The 10,169-nt window shown below is 36.7% G+C and overlaps 1 protein-coding gene across 4 annotated transcripts in view; it reads left to right on the top strand.

Annotated features, from left to right (window-relative positions):
* ARHGAP42 (Rho GTPase activating protein 42) overlaps positions 1–10,169 on the top strand; it is a 348,023-nt gene that overhangs the window by 39,476 nt on the left and 298,378 nt on the right. The window contains exon 1 of one of the 4 annotated variants that reach the window (XM_024975717.2): positions 4–5,302. The exons of the other annotated variants lie outside the window; for them this stretch is intronic. The gene's annotated coding sequence lies outside the window, so the exon portion shown is untranslated. Of the gene's footprint in view, positions 1–3; positions 5,303–10,169 lie in introns of those variants that run through there. 4 annotated transcript variants of the gene reach the window in all.

The following is a 10,169-nucleotide window of genomic DNA, read 5'->3' as shown; positions in this document are numbered from 1 at the left end:
CCTGGTGTATGTGAGGCTGGGAAATCTAAACAAATCCCCTTGATTCAGTTCCGGTCTGTTACTGAGTACCCAGAAACCAGAATGACCTGATTAATTAAATGGATTATTTTGCTTAAGAGCTAAAGTGAATGGAAAGTTTAAGTTGACTTTCAGGGATTCCTTATTTAAATTATTAATGTGTAACAGTTGTTAATAATGTTGGGGAAAGATTGTAAGATGGTTCTGATGATGAGAATATAATTTACTTTTGTTTTTTCCCATTTTTCTTTAATGTTTCATATTGCTTATGTAATAGTAGTAATAGTTCTTAATAATAACAGAACTGATTTTTTTCTTGTAGGAGAAAAAAGCCTAAGATGAAAATTACACATTTATTAATGTAAAAGTAACATGCTTAGATTCTTGATCTTTAAAAATCTTTCTAAAAAACAAAAAACCCAAGAAACTTAAAATGTTGACTTTTTAAGGTTAATTTTATCTGACTATTGTTTGAAGTAACATTGTTTCTTTTCTGACTATCTGATATTACAGAGCACATATTGCTTTTAACAATTTAAAATGTAAATGTGAATGATCTTCTAATTAGGATTTTGCTTTATTAAAAATTTTTAGTACTTTTTATCTAAACATTCAAGCACACTGAAAATTAGAGAGGCTGTTATAATCAACAACCATATAATTATCATTCAGTTTTTATGCACATTTAAAAAAACCTATTTACTAAAATTGAGCACATAATATAGAGTTCCCGTATTATTCACCCCTTTCCCACATCCACAAACACATGCAGGTACCTATATTATTAACATCTTTCTTTAGTGTGGTACTTTTATTTGAATGAATGAATTAGTATTGATATTATTATTAACCTAAAGTCCATAGTCTACATTTTCATTCACTGTTTATATGGTATGGTTCTAAGGATTTTGACAAATGCATAAAGTCATTTATTCATCATTATAGTATCAGGCAGAGTAGTTTCACAAGGCTAAAATATATATGAAATATATATATATCTTTTTATTACCTCCATAGTTTTACCTTTTCAAGAATGTGATATATAGCCTTTTCAGGTTGGCTTTCTTCACTTACCAATATGCTTTAAGGTCCTTCTGTGCTTTCCTGTGACTTGATAGCTCCTTTCTTTTCATTGCTGAAAAACAGACCATTGTATGAATTTACTACAGTTTGTTTATCCATTCATCTACCTGAGGACATCTTGGTTGCTTCTAAGTTTTGGCAATTATAATAAAACTGCTATAAACATGTGTGTGCAGATTTTTGTGTGGATATAGTTTTCACATCCTTTGGGTAAATATTAAGGAGTGTAATTGCTGGATTGTATGGTAAGAGTACGTTTAGTTATGTAAAATACTGCCAAACTCTCTTCCAGCATGGCTGAACCACTCTGCATGCCCACCAGTAATGGATGAATGAGTGTTTCAGTTGCTTCACATTCTCTCTAGCATATGATGTTGTCAATGTTTTGGGTTTTGGCCATTCTGAAACGGATGTAGTGGCATCTTGTTGTATCTTTTATTTTCCAATGACATGATGTGGAGCTGTCTTTTTTTTCCCTTCCTTCCATGCGTGTGTTTGCCACCTGGAGATCTTCTTTGGTGAGGTGTGAAGCTCTTTGGCCCATTTTTTAAAAACTGGGTTGTTTGCTTGTTGAGATTTAACAGTTTTTGTGTATTTTAGGTATGAGTCCTTTGTCACATACATGTTTTATGAATATTTTCTCCCAGTCTGTGGCTTTTTATTTTTCTCACAGTATCTTTCACAGAGCAATTTTTTTTTTTACTTTTAATCATTTCAAACTTACCAATTTTTTTTTAATGGATTGTGCTTTTGGTGTTGGATCTAAAACATCATTGCCAAAGCCAAAGTCATCTACTTTTTCTCGTGTATTATTTTCTAAGAGTTTTAGAGTTTTATGTTTAGGATACATTTTGAGTTAATTTTTGCTAAGCATATAAGATCTGTGTCTAGACTCTTCAAAAAGTTTTTTCTTTTTCTTTTTTTGGCATATGGATATCCAATTGTTTGAGCATCATTTGTTGAAAAGGCTTTTCATATTCTATTGAATTTCTTTTGCTACTTTGTCAAATATCATTTGAATTTACTTTTGGGGTCTGTTCTGGGCTCTCTGTTCTGTTCGGTTGATCTGTTCGTCTTTTGTTAATGTTACACTGTCTCAATGTTAATGTCTCTTAACAGTCTTGGGCTCCACTGCCAGCACTTCTTTCCCTTAACTCCAGGTCTGTAGTCAGTTCTAAATTAGAACCAGCCCTGCAGTCTGAAATATATTGGCCTAGAACGTTTTATCCCAAGTAAATAGCTTTATACTAGTCTTGTATAGCTTTATTTGTAGCTTTATACTAAGTCTTGAAGTTGGCTAGTTTCAGTCCTCTGGCTTTGTTCTCTTTGAACATTTTGTTGGTTATTCTGGTTGTGTTGCCTTTCTGTATAAATTTTAGAATCAGTTAGGCAAAGTTACTTGCTGAGCCTTTTGATTACGATTGTATTGAATTTATAGATCAAATTGGGAAGAACTGACATCTTGACAATATTGTCTTCCTATCCATGAACATGGAATATCTCTCCATTTATGAAGATCTTCTTCTATGTCTTTCATTAGAGTTTTGTGATTTTCTTCATTTCTAGATGAAGGAACGTGTGGTGCATACACGCTCTTCATTTAGAACATGTACATTTTTTTGGTTTGTTTTTAGATTTATGCTTAATATTTTACTTTTTGGCATTAGTGGAAATGTTTTTTAATTTCAAATTCCAATTGTTCTTTTCTGTATATGAAAAAGCAGTTGATTGTTATATATTATTCTTGTATCCTGCAACCTTGCTCTGGTTTCTTATTAGTTCTAAGAATGTCTTTGTTAATTATTTGGAACATTCTACGTAAATAGTCATGTTATCTGTAAACAAAGTCAGTTTTATTTCTTTTCAAATTGTATACCTTTTATTTTCTCTCTGTCTTATTGCACGAGCTAGGATTTCTAGCATGATGTTGAAGGATAGTGAGAAGGAACATCCTTGTCTTGTTTCTGGTCTTGGAAAGTCTATAAGTTTCTTACCATTAAGTATGATTTTATCAATAGATTTCTTTTAGATGTTTTTAAACCAAGTTGTGGGAGTTCCCCTCTGTTCCTAGTTTACTGGGTTTTTATTATAAATGTGTGTTGGACTTTGTTACATGCTTTTTCCACACCTATTAATGTGATCATATGATTCATTTTTCCTTCAGAGTAGTGGTGTAATGGATTACATTAACTGATTTTCAAATATTGAATAAGTCTTATATGTTTAGGATAAATCTTAAGTTGTTATTTTATAATTATTGGATTCAATTTTCTAATAGTTTGTTGAGGGTTTTTACATCTATATCCATTCAAAAAATGAAGATCATGACATCTGGTCCCATGGCAAATAGATGGGGAAACAATGGAAACAGTGACAGACTTTATTTTCTTGGGCTCCAACATCACTGCAGATGGTGACTGCAGCCATAAAATTAAAAGACACTTGCTCCTTGGAAGAAAAGCTATAACAAACCTAGACAGTATATTAAAAAGTAGAGACATTACTTTGCCAACAGGTCCATCTAGTCAAAGCTATGGTTTTTCCAGTAGTCATGTATGGATGTGAGAGTTGGACTATAAAGAAGGCTGAGAGCCGAAGACTTGGTGCTTTTGAACTGTGGTGTTGGAGAAGACTCTTCAGAGTCCCTTGGACTGCAGGGAGATCCAACCAGTCCATCCTAAAGGAGATCAGTCCTGAGTGTTTATTGGAAGGACTGATGCTGAAGCTTCAGTACTTTGGCCACCAGATGCGAAGAGGTGACTCATTAGAAAAGACCCTGATGCTGGGAAAGATTGAAGGCAGGAAAGGGGATGACTGAGGATGAGATGTTGGATGGAATCACTGACTCAGTGGACGTGAGGTTCAGCAAGCTCTGGGAGATGGTGAAGGACAGGGAAGCTTGGTGTGCTACAGTCTATGGGGTTGCAGAGCTGGACACGATTGAGTGACTGAACAACAACCATGAGAGAAGTAATTTGATTTTATCTTTGTCTGGTTTGGTTTTATGGTAGTGCTGGCCTCATGGAATGACTTGGGAAGTATTCTTTCTGCTTCTATTTTCTGTCAAAACTTTTAGACAATTGTTACTATTTCTTTCTTAGATATTTGATAGAATCCACCAGTGAAACCACCTAGGCATGATGTGTTTTTTTCTTTGGGAGGCATAGATTTTAAATTATTGATTTACTTTTTTAAGTATTTATAGCTCTGTTCAGATAATGTTTATCCTTGTGTAAGATTTGGTTGTTAGTGTCTTTCAAGGAATTGGTGAATCTCATCTAAATTACCAAATTTGTAGGCATAGAGTTGTTCATATTGTTCCTTTATTATCCTTTTAATGTCCATATCATTAATAGTGATTTCTCTAATTTTATATTTGCTCAGCTTTTCGACTTTATTTTTTTCCTCTATTGATTTTTTGTTTCTAATTTTATTTGTTTCTGTGTAATATTTATTATTTTGTATTTTCTGCTTGCTTTAGGCTTATATTGCTCTTCTTTCTCTAGTTTCCTAAGGTGTCAGCATATTTATTTCAGATATTCTTCTTCTCTAATATTTGCATTCAGTGCTATGAATTTTCCTCAGAGCATTCATTGTTTTCCACAATTTTTTTTATGACATTGTTTATTTTCATTTAATGGGAAATATTTAAAAATTCCTCTTGTGACTTCTGTGATTCATGTGTTATTTAGAAATGTGTTGTTTAATCTCCAAATATTTGGGGATTTTATATGATTCCATTTTCTCTCCTCTATTGCATGCCATTATATTTTTTAAAATTATTTTTAAAGTGTTTGCCCCTGAATCTACAGTATACAACTAGTGCAGGTCCACTTTCAAATAACATTACCCTGCATCATTTGTAGTACATGCTAAGTCACTTCAGTTGACTCTGCAATCCCATGAACTGTAGCCCACCAGGCTTCTCTGTCCACGGGACTGCAGCCTGCCAGGCTCCTCTGTCAATGGGATTCTCCAGACAGTTACCTTATATCTGAGTATTCCCAATTTCTCCTTCTTTAAAGAAAATAAAATTTTTGTTTTCTATTTATTTCTTCTTTTTTTTTTTATGTAGGACTAAAGAACTAACATTTCTTGCAAGACTGGTCAACTGATGACACAATCCCTCATTTTTTGTTTAAGAAAGTCTTTATTTCTGTTTCACTGTTGAAGGATAATTTCACTGGATTCAGAATTCTAGGTTAGTAGTCTTTTTCTATTTATATTAAATATTGAAGGTAAAATTGTTGTTGCTGTTCAGTCGCTGGTTGTGTCTGACTTTTTGCAACCCCGTGAACTATAGCACTCCAGACTTCCCTGTCCTTCACTATCTCCCTGAGTTTGCTCAAACTCAAGTCCATTGAGTCAGTGATGCCATCCAATCATCTCATCCTCTGTTGTCCCCTTCTCCTCCTGCCCTCAATCTTTCCCAGCATCAGAGTCTTTTCCAGTGAGTCAGCTCTTTGCATCAGATGGCCAAAGTATTGAAGCTTCAGCTTCAGCATCAGTCCTTCCAATGAATATTCGGGACTGATTTTCTCTAGGATGGACTGGCTTGGTCTCCTTGCAGTCCAAGGGAGTCTCAAGAGTCTTCTCTAGCACCGCAGTTTGAGAGTATCAGTTCTCTGGCACTCAGCCTTCCTTATAGCCCAACTCTTACAGACATACATGACTACTGGAAAAACCATAGCTTTGACTAGATGGACCTTTGTCAGCAAAGTGATGTCTCTGTTTTTAATATGCTGTCTAGTTTTGTCATAGCTTCCCTTGTGGCTCAGCTGGTAAAGAATCCACCTGCAATATGGGACACCTGGGTTTGATTCCTGGGTTGGGAAGATCCCCTGGAGATGGGAAAGGCTACCCACTCCAGTATTCTGTCCTGGAGAATTCCATGGACTATATAATCCATGGGGTCACAAAGAATTGGATATGACTGAATGACGTTCACTTTCACTTCACTTTTGTCATAGCTAATCTTTCAAGGAGCAAGCATCTTTTAATTTCATGTCTGCAGTCACCGTCTGCATTGATTTTGGAGCCCAGGAAAATGAAATCTAATGCTGTTTCCACTTTTCCCCCATCTGTTTTCCATGAAGTGACAGGACCAGCTGCCATGATTTGCATTTTTTGAATTAAGCCAAGCTTTTTCACTCTCCTCTTTCACCTTCATCAACAGACTCTAGTTCCTTTTCACTTTTTGTCATTAAAGTGGTATTATCTGCATATCTGCAGTTGTTGCTATTTCTTCCTACAATCTTCATTCCAGCTTGTGATTCATCCAGCCCCACACTTCACATGATGTACTCTGCATATACGTTAAATAGGCAGGATGACATTATGCAGTCTTGATGTACTCCTTTCCCAATTTGGAACCATGTTGCTTGTCTCTTGTTCCATGTCTAATTCTAAATGTCGCTTCCTGTCCTGTATACAGGTTCCTCAGGAGACAGGTAATGTGGTCTGGTATTCCTTTATCTTTAAGAATATTACAGAGTTTGTTGTGATCCACACAGTCAAAGGCTTAACATAGTCAATGAACCACAAGCAGATGCTTTTTGAAATTCCCTTGCTTTTTCTATGATCCAGGGTATGTTGGCCATTTGATCTTTAATATTAAATATTAAAGGTAATATTAAATCACCTTTTCATTCAGTTCATTTAGCAGATAGAAAGTACCATGACTATGCATTCAATAGAATAATCAACTGGATTTTGAATAAATAATAGTTAACTGGGTAGAGAGTACTCAATTTTTATCAGTGTGACATATATATAAGTGCTTAATTGTCTATTTCATTCTAATTTCATTTGTAAATGAAACTTAGTATGTTTATACTGCCATTCTTCCACATAACATTATAGTTTCCAAAAATAGAAATTGTGGAAAAACAGTAAAGGTGGGACCTTTTATTGTCCATTCATTCATTTAACCTTAGTGTTATTGAGAGGGGACCACGTGAGGAAACCGTAGCTTCCAGTATGCCCAAGTGTTTGCTGTTTTAACATTTCTTGCTAGTGTTTCACTTCTGAATGTGTTCTATGTAAATGTGTATCTATTGCTTATTTAGTATGTATTTCTACTGGATTTATAGATTTTGATAATTCTCCTTAAACTATTATATGCAGGTTTTATTTTCAGAAACAATGTAAAAGCATACCACTGAATCTTCCATTTTAAAATGTAAGCAGAATCATTATATATAAATGAGTAGGAGGCATCAAATCAAATACTTGATGTGAGATTGAAGTAAAGTGAAAAGTTAAGGCACAACATACAAGCTGATAAGCATAAATAGAAAAACAAGGTATATCATTGTCCAGGGTTAATGGCTGGGTATAGAAGTAGTGGGAGCTGTGAATTGAGCGGGTGGATAGATCACTTTGGCAGCGGAGCTAGTCCCCATAGACGGATTTGAGAGGCCCTAAATCAGGGAACCTCACCACAGTATCAAAGTGCTGAAATTAGAATACAAAGTGCTAACAACTGATTGACTTCCTTTTCCCGAGTTTCTTTCTCCAAGTTTTCTGAACAACCTGTCCAAGTTGTTGACCAAATGATTGATTAATTATTTAGAATTTAGTAGAATGGAGAATTAACTGCAGCCTGAACTAAGGAGTAGAAAGGAAAGGTTCTTATCTTACAGATTAAAGAAATGTACTCTGAGGATCTTAGAGTAGTGAACAGTCTCTGGTTTTGTCCACTTGAGAAAGTATCTCCCAAGTCTTGACAGTTAAGGCAAGGGGATTGAAATCCAGGCCCTTTACGTTGCTGGCTCTGTTCTCTGTTAAATGTAGAAGTATGGATGATGCTGATGGGTTATGGTGATTAAATGGAGGTAAAGTAATTAAGTCAGTTTGTCACCCAGCAGGTACTCAGTGAATGATCACTGCTATTCAACAATTATAATAAAACCCAAACTTGTGTGTGCCACATAACTGTTTTGGGTAAAAGATAACTTTTTTGTTCATTTTTAGTGAATGTAAGCTAATGAGTTAAATGGCAGCTACTGTTTTGTTTAGAAATACTGTGTCATGCAAATGAAAAAAGGGCCAAAACTTTTTTTACTTCTAAGGAAAATCGAGTTTATTTGCAAAAGAAAGCATTATTATTTGGGGAGCTGTATTTCTGTATCTGTAATTTACATGGAACTCTACCAGAGAGTCTTTATAGAACCTCACCAGGAAAGCCCTTCATATTTCAGCTCCTTCAGAGCTCTGCTGTCTCCGTTGTTGTGGAAATGATTGGAGTTGCATTCTCTTAAGTGGCTGAGCTCAGCTGGGTGACCATCTCATGGTACTTTGGCATTCATCTGAGGTTGCCCAGTTTGAAGTCATCTTTGCAAGGGGGAGGTGAGGTGATCCAAGAGGGATGGAAAGTTGAGGAATGCTGCAGAATTGTCTTGTCAACTTAGGGGCATGATTTCAGTACAGGTTGGTTTTAATTCCTCTGCTCCTCAGCAGGGATCAGTGAAAATGAGTGCCTGCCTGCTTCTATGTGTTTGAAGAGCTACAGATGAAAGAACGGAAGACTAAGAGAAAGTTATTGTTTTATTCTGAAAAGCTTTTTTGTTTTTCTGATAAACAGTTTGATTTGAAACACTTTTGTGCAACATACCTGGAAAATCACTAACATTTATTGCATGGGTTGATATTGATATATGCTATTGTTGTTCAGTTGCCCAGTCATGTCCAACTGTTTGTTACCCCATGGACTGCAGCATGCCAGGCCTCCCTGTCCCTCACTATCTCTCAAAAGTTTGCCCAAGTTGATGGTCCATTGCATCTGTCATGCCATCCAACCATCTCATCCTCTGACACCCTCTTCTTCTGCCCTCAGTCATTCTCAGCATCAGGGACTTTTCCAATGAATTGGCTGTTCACATCTGGTGACCAATATACTGGAGCTTCAGCGTCAGTCCTTCCATTGAGTATTCAGGGTTGATTTCCTTTAAGATTGACTGGTTTGATCTGTTGTCCAGAGGACTCTCAGGAGTTTTCTCCAGCATCACAATTCAAAGGCATCGGTTCTTTGTGCTCTGCCTTCTTTACAGTCCAGCTCTCACAATAGTACATGACTACTGGGAAGGCCAGAGCCTTGACTATATGGACCTTTGTCAGCAGAATAATGTCTGCTTTTCAACACACTGTCTAGGTTTATCATCACTTTCCTGCCAGGAAGCAGTTGTTTTCTGATTCTATGGCTGCAGTCACCATCCACAGTGATTTTAGAGCCAAAGAAGAAGAAATTGGTCACGGTGCTGTGCTATGTCGCTTTAGTCGTGTCCAATTCTTTTGTGATGCTATGGACTGTAACCCACTAGGCTCCTCTGTCCATGGGATTCTCCAGGCAGGAATACTGTAGTGGGATGCAGCGCTCTTCTCGAGGGGATCTTCCCAACCCAGGGATCAAGCCTGCGTCTCTCATATCTCCTCCATTGACAGGTGGGTTCTTTACCACTAGCACCACCTGGGAAGCCCAGTCACTACTTTGACTTTTCCCCCTTCTGTTTACTGTGAAGTGATGGGGCCGGATGCCATGATCTTAGTTTTAAGCCGGCTCTTTCACTCTCCTCCTCCGTCCTCATTAAGACACGAGTTTCTCTTCACTTTCTGCCACTGGAGTGGTTTCATCAGCATATATGAGGTTGTTGATGTTCCTCCTGCCAGTCTTGATCGCTGCTTGAGACTTATCCAGCCCGGCATTTCTCATGATGTGCTCAGCATATAGGTTAAATATGTGAGAGCAGACAGCCGTGTCGTTCTCCTTTCTCCATCGTGAACCAATCAGTTATTCAATACAGGGCTCTAACTGTTGCTTATTGACCCGCATACAGTTTTTTTAGGAGACAGGGAAGATGATCTGGTATTCGCATCTGTTTAAGAGCTTTCCACAGTTTGTTATGATCCACACACTCAACGGCTTTAGTGTAGTTGATGAAACAGAGGTAGATGTTTTTTCTGGAATTTCCTTGCTTTCTTTAGATCCAGTGAATGTTGGCAGTTTGATCTCTGCTTCCTCTGCCTTTTCTAAACCCAGCTTGGATGTCTGGAACTTCTTGGTTCGTGTA

Source organism: Bos taurus, chromosome 15, assembly GCF_002263795.3.
Source record: "Bos taurus isolate L1 Dominette 01449 registration number 42190680 breed Hereford chromosome 15, ARS-UCD2.0, whole genome shotgun sequence".
Classification (NCBI taxonomy): domain Eukaryota; kingdom Metazoa; phylum Chordata; class Mammalia; order Artiodactyla; family Bovidae; genus Bos; species Bos taurus.
The sequence above is the reverse complement of the archived record's forward strand: the minus strand, read 5'-3'. Positions and strand labels throughout refer to the sequence as shown.